This window comes from Papaver somniferum, chromosome 8 (genome assembly GCF_003573695.1).
Source record: "Papaver somniferum cultivar HN1 chromosome 8, ASM357369v1, whole genome shotgun sequence".
NCBI classification, from domain to species: domain Eukaryota; kingdom Viridiplantae; phylum Streptophyta; class Magnoliopsida; order Ranunculales; family Papaveraceae; genus Papaver; species Papaver somniferum.
In genome coordinates, this window is record NC_039365.1 from 22,207,543 (window position 1) to 22,225,793 (window position 18,251).

Genomic DNA, 18,251 nt, shown 5'->3' on the forward strand with positions numbered 1-18,251 from the left:
TGATGATTTCTGGTGGTTTTAGAATTAATGAATCTGATAAGTGTGTTTATACTAAACTTGTCAAGGATGCATGTGTGATTGTATGCTTGTATGTTGATTATATGCTTATACTAGGTACAAACATGGATGTTATTAATACCACTAAGAAACTATTGAATGAAAACTTTGACATGAAAGACTTAGGCCCTGCTGATGTCATATTAGGGATGAAGATTAGAAATACTTCTAATGGCTAGAGTCTGAGTCAGTCTCATTATGTTAAATCCATACTTAAGAAATATAATCAGTTTGATTGTAAACCTGTTTGCACTCCATATGATTCTTCTTACAAACTCATGAAGAATAAGGGTGTAGGTGTTAACCAACTTGAATACTCGAGAGTCATAGGAAGTCTGATGTATTTGATGAATTGTACGAGACCAGACATTGCTTATGTTGTGAGTAGGTTAAGTAGGTATACTTGTAATCCAGGGCAGAAACATTGGGATGCACTTATTAGAGTGCTAAAGTACTTGAAGTACACAATAACCTTTTGTTTGAATTACGAAGGGTATCCGGCCGTCCTTGAGGGAGTTTGCGATGAAAACTGGATAGCAGACTCAGAGGAGTCTAAGTCTACGAGTGGATATGTATACACTCTAGCAGGTGCGTCTGTATCTTGGAAGAGTTCCCAACAGACATGTATAGCTCGCTCAACTATGGAGTCGGAGTTAATTGCGTTAGATAAAGCAGGAGAGGAGGCCGAATGGATAAGAAACTTTTTAGAAGATATTCCTCACTGACATAGGCCTGTGCCAGCTATATCTATACATTGTGATAGTAAATCTGCAATAGGTAGAGCTAAGAGTAGCTTCTACAATAGAAAGTCTATACATATGCGTAGAAGACATGATTCTTTGAAATTACTAATCTCAACAGGCGTTATTTCCATAGATTGGACAAGGTCCAAGGAGAATATCGCGGACCCTTTGACAAAAGGTTTGTCCAAGGAGATAGTTAGTAAAGCATCGAAAGGGATGGCGCTTAGGCTCAAATAATTAAACTTTCCATGAAGGATACTCAACCTTGTTGACTGGAGATCCCAAGATCAAGGTTTCGAATGAGACAACTAATTTGTAGTGGGTAAAGGTAAACACTATCGGAGAATTTCATTCTCTGTCCCTTACTTATGGTGTTGATGTGATAGTGTGATTGCATGTGGAGGATGACTTTTAATTAAGTCTTAATGAGTTCTATTGTTTCAATTTAAGATTGAAGTGGGGTGTAGCAGTAAACACTCTTGATGGAACTCACCTATCTGAATGAGGAAGTGGGTCGCTTCCTATGAGAATGGAGCCGATTTTCTAGAGCATTATGAGAAACAGGATATGTCCAGGGCCAAAATGGACAAAACGGCACGAACTTAGCAACACTTGGAGGATATCATGCGTGGATGTTATTAGAATTACACCAAACGCTAGCAGTTCAAGACATCGCGTTCACTGTCTAGCTAGTAGTTCCGGTAACTTCTCACTAAGCAAGGTTCAAGACCTCATGGACACCTTTGCCTAAATGGTATTTTCCGTGCTATGATTTTTCGTTATTTACCGAGATTTCATTCATGTGGGGGATTGTTGGAGAAAATGAGTTATTTAATAAATGGATTTTTGGTCTTGGTGTGGTTTGATCTCATGACCTAATGGTCTAAGAATACTCACTCATTTTTGAGTGAATGAAATGGAACCTTTAGTCCCACATTGTGGAAAACTAAAGAGCTGCTCCACTATATAACCATGTGCTCTTGGATATGTTGTAAAACAATGTGGGTGGAGCGGGTGTGGCGAAAAATACATGTTTCTACCCATGCCCATGCGCGTATACCATGCACCAAGTTCCTTTTCTACTCGTATTTCTTTTTGGCGAATTGTTCTTTAGGAAATTAATTCCAAAAATATTTTCTTAAGAGTTTTATTTGTGGGAAATTCCTTTTACGAGTTTTACTTGTTTTTGAAGAAAACCAAAACCTAACTTGATTTGATTTGCAAGTATCTCATCCTATAAATATGACTCGAAATTCTGTTTTCAAAACACACAAGCAGCGACTATCTCTAGGTCTACTTTTCTTCTTATTATTATTTTTTGTGCAGCGTTTTACTTCCATCCCTGTTGCTGAGTTCAAGAGTGGGTAACTTGCGTTGTGCTAACTCAAGTTAGATCGGGCAGTCTTATCCTGGACACATCTTCGCACGTTGGGGTTTAACATTACTTCAGAGTATACCTACGAACTAATGTGTTAAGGACAGCTTGTTGAACCTGTGATTCTTCCCTCATCAATTTGTTCGTGGTAGAGTTGTTTGATATGGTTCTTTATATTTAATGTTTGATACATCTGACGTTTCTTCTATTGTTGCAAGACACCAAAAACTTAACACATTATTATTCCTTGTAACAATGGGAAAGAATGACGTTGAAAGACCATATAAGTTTAACGGAAAGGATTTCAAGAGATGGCAATCCAAGATGCTATTTTATCTAAGCCATAATGAACTGGATTATGTACTTGTTCCACATGATGAATTGATGAATGCTGAAGGTTTAACTGAGGAGGCGATCGAGTATAACAAGAGGTGTAATTTTCTGGCAAAAAATCATATCATGAATGGTTTGGAAGATGCGATGTATGATTTTTACAATGCTATAGAAAATTTCAGTGCTTATGATTTGTGGACTGCGTTAGAATCAAAGTATCATATCATGAATGGTTTGGAAGATGCGATGTATGATTTTTACAATGCTATAGAAAATTTCAGTGCTTATGATTTGTGGACTGCGTTAGAATCAAAGTATCAAGCGGAGACTGCAGGGAGCAAGAAATTTCTGGTGGCGAAGTTTATGGACTTCAAGATGACGAATGATAATCCTGTTGTTGATCAATTCCTCGAATTTCAACAGATCATTAATGAGATTCTTGCTGAAGGTATGGTCATTGATGAGACGTTTCAAGTATCTGCGGTAATTGAGAAGTTACCATCTTCTTGGTCTGAGTACAAGAAAAAGCTAAGACATGAAACTGGCGAGATCAACATGGTTGAATTAGGAAAGAAAATTCAAGTGGAAGAGATGTTGTGCACCAAGGACAAGAATGTGTCTTCTGCAAGGGACATGAGTAACAAAGCTCATATGACTGAACACAGATATTCCAAAGATGGAAAAGGTGAGAGTAACAATCGTAACTCGAAGCGTGGTCCTCCCAAGAAAGGTATGTTTCGAAAACCAGAGTCTAGCATTACTAAAATTAAGGGTGCTTGTTATGCGTGTGGAGTTACTGGCCATATGGCAGTTCACTGTAGACATCATAAGGATAAGAAGGATAATGCTAACTTGGTTGCAAAGAACAAGGACGAGTTTTCTGCTGTAGTGTCTGAAATTAATTTGGTGACCGATGTGATGGACTGGTGGGTAGACTCTGGAGCTACCAAGCATGTTTGTGGGAACAGAGACCTGTTCACCTCCTACCAGAGGGTAGGGGAAGGCGAGAAACTCTATATGGGTAACTCATCTGCATCATAGGTTGCAGGAAAAGGAAAGGTCGGTCTGAAGCTCACATATGGAAAGACTCTCATATTGAATGAAGTTCTTCATGTTCCAGACATCTGCAAAAATCTTGTTTCTTGTTATATTTTAGATGATAAGGGTTTTAAAGTTTCAATTGAGTCTGGAAAACTTATAGTAACTAAGGGCAATGATTATGTGGGTAAGGGTTATAAGACTGGGGGTCTTTATAAACTTAATGTAACCTGTCCTGAAGTGAAATTGAATGATTCTTCTGCTTACATGTGTGTGTCATCGAATGTTTGGCATGGTAGACTTGGTCATGTAAATTACAAATCAATGCATAAATTGGCTAGCGTAGGATGCATACCCAAATTCACTTTAAATAAAAGTCATAAGTGTGAGATTTGTGTAGAATCTAAGCATGCTAAGAAATCATTTAGTAAGAATGTCCATAGAAACACTAAACCCTTAGAGTTAATCCATTCAGACCTAGTTGAGATGAAGTCAGTTCAAACTAGAGGTGGTAAGAAATGGTTTGTCACTTTTATAGATGATTGTGCGAGGTACTGTCATGTTTATTTTCTTAGAGGGAAGGACGATGCCTTAGAAGCCTTTAAGATATATAAACGTGAAGTTGAAAACCAATTGAATGCTACCATTAAAACTTTTAGGTCTGACCGTGGTGGTGAATATGAAATTCCTATGGGAAATTTCTGTGAAGAACATGGCATAATACATGAAACTACAGCCCCTTATTCACCTCAATCCAATGGTGTAGCTGAAAGTAAGAACCGTACCCTTAAGGATATGATGAATGCCATGTTGATTAGTTTAGGATTACCTTCAAACTTGTGGGGGGAGGCTATCCTCTCAGCCAATTACATTCTGAACATAGTACTCTTTAAAAGATCAGATAAAACTCCATATGAGTTATGGAAAGGTATACAACCATCTTATTCTTACTTCAAAGTGTGGGGGTGCTTGGCAAAGGTGGCCATCCCTCCTCCTAAGACAACTAAGATAGGACCCAAAACCGTTGATTGTGTTTTTATAGGGTATCCTGAGCATTCTAGTGCTCAAAGGTTTATGGTTGTGAGTTATGAAATTTCTGACATAGGGTTGAATACTATCATGGAGTCTAGGGATGCTGAGTTCTTTGAGAATGTATTTCCTATGAAACGTTATTCTCGAAAGAGATGTTTAGATGATTCCCTAGAATATCCGTCAACCAGTCAGTCATTACCTTTAGAGGAAGCCAGAAATAGAACCTAGCAGAGGTAAAAGGGTTAAAACAAAGAAAACCTATCCTGGTTGCATTACATACCTAGCCGAGTCTGATCCTCAGAATTATAAAGAAGCCATGACTTGTCCTGAAGCTCCGTGGTGGAAAGAAGCTTCAATTAGTGAAATGGATTCCATTCGAGAAAACAATAATTTTGAACTTGTAGATTTACCTCCAGGGTCTAAGGCCATAGGTTGTAAATGGATTTTCAAGAGAAAACGTAATATAGATGGAACTATTGAAAAATACAAGGCTAGGTTGGTAGCGAAAGGCTATAAACAGATAGAAGGTATAGCTTTCTTTGATACATATTCACCAGTGAGTAGAATTAGCTCCATTAGGATGTTAATTTCTATAGCTTATGTCCATAACCTAGAGATACATCAAATGGATGTAAAGACAGCGTTTTTGAATGGTGATTTAGATGAAGAAATCTATATGGAACAACCCGAAGGCTTTGTAGTTAAAGGTTGTGAAAAGAAAGTTTGTAAACTGAAGAAATCTTTGTATGGATTGAAACAAGCACCTAAATAGTGGCATTAGAAATTTGATCATGTGATGATTTCTAGTGGTTTTAGAATTAATGAATCTTATAAGTGTGTTTATACTAAACTTGTCAAGGATGCCTGTGTGATTGTATGCTTGTATGTTGCTGATATGTTTATACTAGGTACAAACATGGATGTTATTAATACCACTAAGAAACTGTTGAATGAGAACTTTGACATGAAAGACTTAGGCCCCGCTGATGTCATATTAGGGATGAAGATTAGAAAAACTTCTAATGGCTAGAGTCTGAGTCAGTCTCATTATGTTGAATCCATACTTAAGAAATATAATCAGTTTGACTGTAAACCTGTTTGCAATCCACATGATTCTTCTTGCAAACTCATGAAGAATAAGGGTGTAGGTGTTAACCAACTTGAATACTCGAGAGTCATAGGAAGTATGGTGTATTTCATGAATTGTACGAGATCAGACATTGCTTATGTTGTGAGTAGGTTAAGAAGGTATACTTGTAATCCATGTCAGAAACATTGGGATGCACTTATTAGAGTGCTAAATTACTTAAAGTACACAATGACCTTTTGTTTGAATTACGAAGGGTATCTGGCCGTCCTTGAGGGATTTTGCGATGCAAACTGGATAGCAGACTCAGAGGAGTCTAAGTCTACGAGTGGATATGTATTCACTCTAGCAGGTGCGTCTGTATCTTGGAAGAGTTCCAAACAGACATGTATATCTCGCTCAACTATGGAGTCGGAGTTTTTTGCGTTAGATAAAGCAGGAGAGGAGGCCGAATGGATAAGAAACTTTTTAGAAGATATTCCTATTTGGCATAGGCCTGTGCCAGTTATATCTATACATTGTGATAGCAAATATGTAATAGGTATAGCTAAGAATAGCTTCTACAATGGAAAGTCTATACATATGCGTAGAAGACATGATTATTTGAAATTAATAATCTCAACAGGCGTTATTTCCATAGATTGGACAAGGTCCAAGGAGAATATCGCGGACCCTTTCACGAAAGGTTTGTCCAAGGAGATAGTTAGTAAAGCATCGAAGGGGATGGGGCTTAGGCTCAAATAATTAAACTTTCCATGAAGGATACTCAACCTTGTTGACTGGAGATCCCAAGAATAAGGTTTCGAATGAGACAAATAATTTGTGGTGGGTAAAGGTAAACACTATCAGAGGATTTCATTCTCTGTCCCTTCCTTATGGTGTTGATGTGATAGTGTGACTGCATGTGGAGGATGACTTTTAATTAAGTCTTAATGAGTTCTATAGTTTCAATTTAAGATTGAAGTGGGGTGTAGCAGTAAACACTCTTGATGGAACTCACCTATCTGAATGAGGAAGTGGGTCGCTTCCTATGAGAATGGAGCCGATTCTCTAGAGCATTCTGAGAAACAGGATATGTCCAGGGCTAAAATGGACAAAACGGCACGAACTTAGCAACACTTTGAGGATATCATGCGTGGATGTTATTAGGATTAAACCAAACGCTAGTATTTCAAGACATCGCGTTCACTGACTAGCTAGTAGTTCCGGTAAATTCTCACTAAGCAAGGTTCAAGACCTCATGGACACCTTTGCCTAAATGGTATTTTCCCTACTCTGATTTTTCGTTATTTACCGAGATTTCATTCATGTGGGGGATTGTTGGAGAAAATGAGTTATTTAATAAATGTATTTTTGGTCTTGGTGTGGTTTGATCTCATGACCAAAGGGTCTAAGGATACTCACTCATTTTTGAGTGAATGAAATGGAACCTTTAGTCCCACATTGTGGAAAACTAAAGAGGTGCTCCACTATATAACCATGTGCTCATGGATATGTTGTAAAACAATGTGGGTGGAGCGGGTGGGGTGAAAAATACATGTTTCGACCCATGCCCATGCGCGTATACCATGCACCAAGTTCCTCTTCTACTCGTATTTATTTTTGCCGAATTTTTCTTTAGGAAATTACTTCCAAAAATATTTTCTTAAGATTTTTATTTGTGGGAAATTCATTTTACGAGTTTTACTTGTTTTTGAAGAAAACCAAAACCTAACTTGATTTGATTTGCAAGTATCTCATCCTATAAATATGACTCGAAATTCTTTTTTCAAAACACACAAGCAGCGACTATCTCTAGGTCTACTTTTCTTCTTCTTCTTCTTATTTTTTGTGCGGCGTTTTACTTCCATCCCTGTTGCTGAGTTCAAGAGTGGGTAACTTGCGTTGTGCTAACTCAAGTTATATCGGGCATTCTTATCCTGGACACATCTTCGCACGTTGGGGTTTAGCATTACTTCAGAGTATACCCGCGAACTAATGTGTTAAGGATAGCTTGTTGAACCTGTGATTCTTCCCTAATAAATTTGTTCGTGATAGAGTTGTTCGATACGGTTCTTTATATTTATTGTTTGATACATCTGACGTTTCTTCTTCTTTATATTTAAAAAATATAATCAGTTTGACTGTAAACCTGTTTTCACTCCACATGATTCTTCTCGCAAACTCATGAAGAATAAGGGTGTAGGTGTTAACCAACTTGAATACTCGAGAGTCATAGGAAGTATGATGTATTTGATGAAATGTACGAGACCAGACATTGCTTATGTTGTGAGTAGGTTAAGCAGGTATACTTGTAATCCATGGCAGAAACATTGGGATGCACTTATTAGAGTGCTAAAGTACTTGAAGTACACAATGACTTTTTGTTTGAATTTCGAAGGGTATCTGTCCGTCCTTGAGGGATTTTGCGATGCAAACTGGATAGCAGACTCAGAGGAGTCTAAGTATACGAGTGGATATGTATTCACTCTAGCAGGTGAGTCTGTATCTTGGAAGAGTTCCTAACAGACATGTATATCTCGCTCAACTAAGGAGTCGGAGTTTTTTGCGTTACATAAAGCAGGAGAGGAGGCCGAATGGATAAGAAACTTTTTAGAAGATATTCCGCTCTGGCATAGGCCTGTGCCAGCTATATCTATACATTATGATAGCAAATATGCAATAGGTATAGCTAAGAATATCTTCTACAATGGAAAGTCTATACATATGCGTAGAAGACATGATTCTTTGAAATTATTAATCTCAACAAGCGTTATTTTCATAGATTGGACAAGGTCCAAGGAGAATATCGCGGACCCTTTGACGAAAGGTTTGTCCAAGGAGATAGTTAGTAAAGCATCAAAGGGGATGGGGATTAGGCTCAAATAATTAAACTTGCCATGAAGGATACTCAACCTTGTTGACTGGAGATCCCAAGAACAAGGTTTCGAATGAGACAACTAATTTGTGGTGGGTAAAGGTAAACACTATCAGATAATTTCATTCTCTGTCCCTTCCTTATGGTGTTGATGTGATAGTGTAACTGCATGTGGAGGATGACTTTTAATTAAGTCTTAATGAGTTCTATAGTTTAAATTTAAGATTGAAGTGGGGTGTAGCAGTAAACACTCTTGATGGAACTCACCTATCTGAATGAGGAAGTGGGTCGCCTCCTATGAGAATGGAGCCGATTCTCTAGAGCATTCTGAGAAACAGGATATGTCCAGGGCCAAAATGGACAAAACGGCACGAACTTAGCAACACTTGGAGGATATCATGCGTGGATGTTATTAGAATTACACCAAACGCTAGCAGTTCAAGACATCGCGTTCACTGACTAGCTAGTAGTTCCGGTAACTTCTCACTAAGCAAGGTTCAAGACCTCATGGACACCTTTGCCTAAATGGTATTTTCCGTACTCTGATTTTTCGTTATTTACCGAGATTTCATTCATGTGGGGGATTGTTGGAGAAAATGAGTTATTTAATAAATGGATTTTTGGTCTTGGTGTGGTTTGATCTCATGACCTAAGGGTCTAAGGATACTCATTCATTTTTGAGTGAATGAAATGGAACATTTAGTCCCACATTGTGGAAAACTAAAGAGGTGCTCCACTATATAACCATGTGCTCATGGATATATTGTAAAACAATGTGGGTGGAGCGGGTTGGGTGAAAAATACATGTTTCGACCCATGCCCATGCGCGTATACCATGCACCAAGTTCCTCTTCTACTCGTATTTATTTGTGGCGAATTTTTCTTTAGGAAATTAATTCCAAAACTATTTTCTTAAGAGTTTTATTTGTGGGAAATTCATTTTACGAGTTTTACTTGTTTTTGAAGAAAACCAAAACCTAACTTGATTTGATTGCAAGTATCTCATCCTATAAATATGACTCGAAATTCTGTTTTCAAAACACACAAGCAGCGACTATCTCTAGGTCTACTTTTCTTCTTCTTCTTATTTTTTGTGCGCCGTTTAACTTCCATCCCTGTTGCTGAGTTCAAGAGTGGGTAACTTGCGTTGTGATAACTCAAGTTATATCGGGAAGTCTTATCCTGGACACATCTTCGCACGTTGGGGTTTAGCATTACTTCAGAGTATACCCGCGAACTAATGTGTTAAGGACAGCTTGTTGAACCTGTGATTCTGCCCTCATCAATTTGTTGGTGGTAGAGTTGTTCGATACGGTTCTTTATATTTATTGCTTGATACATCTGACGTTTCTTCAATTGTTGCAAGACACCAACAATTGTAATTGTCCTCGAAGATGCGACAATTTCTTTCGTTCCATAATATCCATATAATGGAGGAGGCATAAGTTCCCACGTGATTTTACCATAACTACTCAACAAAGGGTGCTTCCATGATTTAGCAAAATCATACATACTCGTAGGAAAAACCCAAAACCAATTAGGAGGTAACATACTTGTCCAAATATTCCGAGCCACTTTACAATGCAGGAACAAGTGGTCTTGTGTTTCTAAATCATCCCCACACAACACACAACATTTATATATATCTACACCTTTACATTGCAAGTACCAAATACATCACATTAAGAAGTTTACTTTAGGGGGAACAACTGACTTCCAAATAAAAGTATATGGAAACTCTTCGACACTTTCGTCTTTGATTAAATGCTTATATAAGGTTTTGACAGAAAAAGTACCTGATGTATGTAGTGACCATCTTCGAGTATCCGGTAAGCCGTCTATAGGCGGAGGGGAGTCTCCAATAATAGAAAGTAGAGCAGCTAAATCGTCCACTTCTGAACACTCTTTTGAAATCAAATTTCCGCCCACCCTCCGGTGAGATCATGTCTGCAAACTCTATGTTTTTATCTCTTGCTAATTTATGGAGATTAGGAAAAACAGTAGCAAGTGGAATCCGTCCACACCATGTATCAATCCAGAATACAATGTTTCTACCTGAGTGTATAAAGAGAGTAGAGAATTTTCAGAGATTAGAGCCAAGGTATCCGCAATAGTCCGCCAACACCAAGTATCATTTAACATTGTTTGATCTGGAACATGCATTATTTATTTTATTTTTTTGGGAAGGAGAGGGCCAGAGGAGGTTATAGGGAACCCCAACCAGAACAAAGAACAGAAAGCAGGAAAAAAAAAGAAAAAAAAAGTAACACACGTAAACACAAATCTAAAACATAACACTGCCCTTTGCTAATAGAACTAACTACGCACATAAATCTTCTTTAAGTCTCAGTGAAATAGTTAGGACCAATCACTTCAAAACCTCACTGGGATCTGCCATAGCTAAATCAGCGGCTTTATTAGCTTCACAATCTGTATAACTTGGGATGGAGCATGCATATTATTAAAGTTTTCCCCAATGCCTCGGATTTTTGTAGACAAACGTATGGGCGACCAGTTCTGTCATGAGAGTAGTGAAACTGACACTTTATCTTCTCCAGTGTAGCAAAAAAGGAAAAGAATAGCCAAAAAAATTCTTCCTCTTCTTCGACTAAACGGATAATTGTATAAAAATGCACGAGACACTGACACTTTATGTTCATTTACACAGAGCTTCCCACATCTATTGGATGATAATTATCATGCAATCAAAGTTGCTCAGTATGTTTTCGAAGAATTATGTATAAATTTTAGAAGAATCACGGACCCCCTATAATTGTATATGGTCTGATAATTGTATGTTGTCTTGTTGATCTTACTAAAGTCTGATAAAAATACGTTTATCGGTCCTATAACTCGTCCGATTCTAGATCGGTTTATTATTGACGTGTCAGCATAGAAATAATAATTTACTGTTAAGACAAACTATACACAAATGTACATGACACGATGAGGTAACATACACTCATTTCGTTTCATGAATATTGATCCTTTTGATATTTGCACAATTTTTAAGGTAAATGTGAGAGAAAATCGTGTTTAGTATTTTTCTTCGTATACCCTTTTGTTATAAAATTCTGAATTGACATATCCCGCAAACTAAAACGTGGATATTTATAAATGTTGCGCAGTTGGAAATATTAAAGAAAAGACTACACAACTAGTGTAAACACCACTACTAAATAAAGTATATTTTTATAAAAGATTTTAGTACTATTTATTAAGAAGGAGTAGTTTGAAAAAAATCACCCTATCTCATTTTATGTTTCGAGATCTTTTTTCTATAGGTACTTTTTATGTGTTAATTTATTTTAATTTCTTCCCTAATTTGTTGTTCCAGGGTTTGTTTTTGTTTTGGTAAAAGTTAGAGTAATTTTCTCTTTAGAAACGGATATTAGAACTTGGTTTCTAGGTTCGATGTACTTCATGTTATTTCGAATCTATGAACTCAGAAAAATCTAGGGTTTTTAGTTGTGTTTTAGATTTAGGTTTCACTGTTAATTTTTCTTCTTTTAATTATATGGTTCCATCTTTGGATTTTGTTATAGAAAATCTTGTTTCAAAACCTTGATGTTTGGTCCATGTCTACTTAATCAAATCGCGATGTGGTTAACTTCACTGGAAGTTGTTGTTTTCAAAAGAACACTAGTTTCAGCAAGAATGAAATCAACATCAACCTCTTCAACAAGAACAGTAGAGAAAGCATGAACACCATCAACATCAACAAAAACAAAGGCAACATCAACAATAACACTATTCACAAAGACTCAGACTCTTCTTTAAACCGATACAGACTGATCCTGGTTGCCTTATACCGATTCAGACCGAGCGTGTTACTTTATGCTACTGTTTAGTTTTAGATTGTTATTGTAGTCAGTTTACTATTAAAAAAAGACCAAGAAATGGACGGATCATTTGCTGATCATAACTTGTCTGCCTTGTACAATGTTAAAGGGATGTAGCCAAATGAGATTTCTATATATAGACTTTCATAGATTTTTTATTTGAATGATTCCCAGAGACTCTCTCAAAGTCTAGAGATTTCTAATGATTCTCAGGGAGTATTTTAGAGAGTCTTTATAAATTGTAGAGACAAAAATTGAGATTTGTAAAGAGTTTCTGTGATTTATAGAGAAAAAAATGTATAACATCTAACCAAAAGTTTAAAACATCTACCTATTTTTATATTACGCACGTTATAATGTTAATAAAAGTATCATGAATATCTAGTAAAATATTTGTTCATTGTCAGAATTGAAAACACTGGGGGTGCCAAAATACACCACCAACTTATTCGTAGGCAATATGTATGGACAAATTCAACACAATTCCGAGAGGAAAAACTCAATCAAGGAAAGTGTCTAGAGTTATATCTTTCTCTCTCTTGTTATTAGAACGTTTACAGAATTGAATCCGTGAACCTAATTACAAAGAGAGTTCTTGAATGGTACAAAAGACCAATATCCAAGGATTAATCAAGTCATATCCAACAAACTAGGTCGGACCTATCTACTGTGATTGATCAACACAAAACCTGTGATATTTAAATTATAAAGATAAACAGTATAATGCAGAAAAGAAATAACACTGACACCAAAAATTTTGTTAACGAGGAAACCGCAAATGCAGAAAAACCCCGGGACCTAGTCAAGATTGAACACTAAACTGTATTAAGTCGCTACCGACACTAGCCTACTACAAATTAACTTCGTTCTGGAATGTAGTTGATCCCTAAAAGGTATCTCACTGATTAAAGTACAGTTGCGCTCCTTACGCCTCTTGAATCCCAGAAGGATTCTGCGCAATTGATTCCCTTAGATGACGTCACACCAACTAAGAGTTGCTTCAACCCAATTGAAGACTTTAAAACAAATCTGCCTCCCATAGATTAAGCATATAATTGATTTCCTGATTTACGATCGAAACATGTGATGAGATCAAATGTAGGATCCAAGTAATGAAAATCGATAGAAATTTGACAAAAGTATAGCTATCCTCAAAATCTGGACTTATGCAACCCGAAGTGCAGCCTAGATTATTGTTCACCTCACAAGTATAAAACTTGCGAAATCAGAAAATTTGAGACAAAGAGAACTTTGTGATTTTGAAAAAGATCACAATTGAACAAGATCAGAAAATTAGAGTCGTCCTATCTTGTTCAAGTGATAAATCAACAATTGAACAAGATTAAGATACTCAAGTTATCAGGATAAAAGATAACTGGACCTGGCTTCACAAATCCCAATGAAGTATTTGATAGTCGCTAAACCCTAAAAAGGTTTCTGGATAGGACGACTCTAGATACAACTAGGATATACCAAAAAGTAGTGTCGGGATTCAAAGATCCCAGTTGCCAATAGTTCCCCTTATATATACATTCAAAGCATAGGTTGCTGCTAATTAAGATAACTTTGAAACAAAGCAAAAAATACTCACTGTTAGATGAAAACTTTGAATATATCTTATTTACATAAACAAGATATACACTCTGGTTAGGTAAACTGTAACTGAACCGTGTATAAAGACTATGTCCAACATGGTTAGCCGAAACTAGCCGATTTGAACTTAAAATCTTAACACTCATTTTCATGAACACAAAGACATTGATCTTGAGTCACAATCATGTGATCAAATAAGTCTAGTGTATTTATAAAAAAATTGATCAAATGCAAATTATGTCAGATAAATAATTTAATCGTAATTGAATCATAATCGACATAGTTGGTAAATCCACAAAATACAAATACCTGAGTCGTTCGTGAATCGGCTGAGTCATGGTACGCGGACCGGTTTGCAAACTTATAAGCAAAACCGAGTCCCAGAGTTGACAGAAATTTTTCAGATAACGTACTGGTTTGCAAACTTAGTTCACATGACCTTTTCATTTTGCGTACCGGTTTGGGCACTAAACTGGCTCTAGACATAGAACTGTATTGGTTCGCATACCGTTTTGAATACTTTAACCCGGTTCCCTTACCACAGTTCCAAAATGGTTTGTATAAGAATATGCATACCTATCTGGATCACGAAACAAACAGATTTTCCCATGATGTGCATACAAATATGCGTATCACACGAATATGGAATTCGATATATAGCCACTCCTCTACGTGTACGAGTACATGTAATAAGGCGTCATACATATAACAATTTTCTCAGTTTGTAAGACTGATAACACTGTCTTGTATTGCGAATATAGTAGTTCCATATTTCTCTAAATCAATTCGAAACATTCCTGAACAACATCAATGACACATATCAGTGTTCCAGGCTATTTTCGAATGATAATCTTGAATCATGATTTGGTTCCGAACAATTAATTGTTCTCCACGGAAATTGATCAAGTATGAACAAATGTTCATTAAGCTTAGTCATTATATTTCGAGAAATTCGTAAACTAAATAATTAGTTCTCGACTCGAAATTCTTGTCTATGCAAGCTAGTCTAATTATTTATGCGAAAAACATATCAAGGATAGAAAAGTGAATATAACTTGAGAAATAGGTGGCTTAGTCTTCACTTACCATTTGTTTATGAAGTTCTCTGAAATCTTTGGTTGATCTTCACTTTCAAGCGGTAGAACGCAAATGATGACTGGTTCGTTTCTCAACTACGCTATCCCAGACCGAGTCTTAACTAATTGTAGATTAGTAATTAAGATATAATTTTGACAACTAAATTTGACAACAAGCTTGAGATAATAATGCTTGTGAGTTCGACCCAGGAATGCTCTAACAAGAATAAATCTCACTGTTGTCATATGCCTAATTTTTCCGTCATCCCATATTTTTCTATTTGTTAAGCTATCTCATCACTGGTTAGCATATTTTCGTTGTTCCATCTGAGGAGATGTCCTTTGAAGTGGCAAAGAAAAATCTCGGTCAATACACACAAGGGAAAAGAAAAAGAGAGAGGAGATGTCCAATATATTCAGATGAGGTCGGCTATATTACTGCGCAAATGACTTATCCCTTACTCATCAGCTTAAAAAAAAGAGAGAGAGAGAGAGAAAAAAATTGGTCTTACTCTCAAAAACAAATGTTATCTGACTTCCAAGTCGCCCAAAATATCACCTCTTGAGGAGAGATTTCTACCATGCCTATTTTCATAAAAAAAAATCTCCCCAAATCTTGGAAAATTACATTCAATGATTTTTAATTCTCCTTCGAATAACATGGGTATTGGAGCGACTCTTAAGAAATCCTAATCTAATAACACAGAGTTCTAGAGAATTCAAATGACTTAAAAAAAGACTCTAACCAATAACAAGAGACATTAGGAGACTCTCCAAAATTCTCTATGGACTAACAGGGGGTTAGTCAAATGAGATTTCAAATGACTTTCAGAGAGTTCTCAAATCCACTGTCACTCCATTGAGACTTTTGGTGAGTCTCCAAATGTCTCTTGTTATTGGTTAGAGACTTTTTTTAAGTCATTTAAATTCTCTGAAACTCCATGTTATTGGATTAGGATTTCATAAGAGTCACTCCAACATCTCTGTTATTCTAATGAGAATTGAAAGTCATTGATTTATTGTTTTCAGAGATTGTAAGAGACTTCTTTAGGAAAATAGGCATGGTAGAAATCTCTCCTCAACATATGATATTTCTGGAGACTTGGAAACTTGGGGAATATTTGTTTTTGAGAGTAGGACCAATTTTTATTTATTTATTTTTTGTTTGAGTTGATGACCAAGTAACAAGACATTTCCGGAGTAAACTTGTGGCGAGATTGCATAGAAAATAAAATGAATGTGGGATGAGTGAAATAAAAAAAAAATCAAAACATAGGCATAAGGCAACAATGAGATTTATTTTGACAATGAACATGTATTTTACCAGATTATAACGTGCATAATAAAGTAACCGGTTGATGTTTTGAAGCTTTGATTGGATATTATACATTTTTTTTGTCTCTACAAATCACGGAAACTCAGTACAAATATCAGTTTTTTGTCTCTATAAGTCACAAAGACTCTCTAATATACTCTCAGAAAATCATTAGAGATCTCCATATTTTTAGAGAATCTCCATATTTTTAGAGAATCTCCGGGAGTCACTCAAATAAAAAATTTATGAAAGTCTATATAAATCTCTATTGACTACCTCACTGTAACAGTAGATTTGGAAACTCTCTTGAAATCATTTGAAATCTCAATTGACCACCTCCCAATTAGAATATAAATAAAAAATGAAAAGCTTAATGACTTTCTGGAATCGGGAGAATTTGATAACTCCGGTACAAGGGTCTCGAGTCTTGTGATCATTAGAAGTTCTTTCAAATACATTTAAGTTAATTTTCATTTTATAATATAGGCCTTCATCAATCAGATTTGTTCACTGAAGGAAAACATTTTTTATTTATAATTGAAAGCGGGTGATTAATAAAATTCAACGATTTGGCAAAGGTAAACAAAAAGCCACTTAACCAACTAGGAATAGTCCAGTTGGTTAGGAGTCCAACTCTCAAATTATAGGTTTAAGAAGAAAAAAAACAATCACCAGTGCGAAGAGAAATGATGGAAACTTAAAATGCAAGTCGGGAAATTTATCAACGCGAGGGGATTCTTTTGGCAAAAATTACTTATAAGTATAATATCTGGTATTTTACTATCTCGGGACGATTTTAGTTGTGTATCAAATATCTATGTCCGGTGAATGATAAGGAAAGTGGAAACCTTTGATTTAAAATGCCTCGTGTTTTTCGGGGCCACTCAAAAGGATTTAGGGGCCAACAATAAGACAAAAAAGGTCATCCAAAGGGAAAATGTAGCCAGCCCTTATCTCGCGTAATTCGTAATGGCAAAATTACCATTATATATTAGGAGGATATGATAACATTTTTATCCTCCGATTTCAATCGGAAGACAAAAATTTACCCAGACTTCCGATTGTAGTCGGTGCAGTATTAGAATGATTTCTGTTTCATTTTTTCCATTTCTTTTTCATTTTTGAGTTGTTAGAGTTATAGAGAAGAAGGTGAAGAAAAAAAGGGAAAACCCATTTTATCACTACAAAAATGGATGGATATGAAGAAGAAGGTGAGAATCATGGCGAAGACGATTTGGGATATATGTTGAATGATCCAAACTTTTGTGGAGAGGAAAACCTAGACGACCTTTTCATGGAAGAAAATGGAGAATCGCCTGATATTGAAGCTAACGATGCATGTAAAAAAACAGGTATTGTGTTAAGAAACTCAAATACTCGATTTGCATGCGTTTGTGTGCTTTTGTAAACAAGAAAAACCGATTATTGCATGCATTGAATGCCATGAACTACCCAGATTCGGTAGATAATTTCTCGAATAAACTTAAGAATATAACACACCGAGTACCAAATATGTTTTTTTGGTAGTTCCAAGATAGTAGTTTACTGCCGAATATGAGAAAAAACCCCAAACTGGTTTTCCAAAAAAATCTACATTCGGTAGTTATGTAAGTTATTTACCTCCGAATGGCCCAAAAAACGAATTCCTCAAAAAATTTCAAAACTCAGTATTCTTATCCTTTACAATCGGTAATAGTTTAACATTATTTGACTGCCGAATATAACAGTGGCCTTAACATTAGAGCCATGCCATGGTTTGTTTAGAACTTGTAATATTCGGAGGATAATTTTTTTTTGTAAAGTTCCGAATGTACGATGGCCCAAAAATCAAAATTTGGGAAAAACTGATACTTTTCAAATTTTGAACCTGCAATAATCGGAAGTAAACTTAGTTACCCAAACT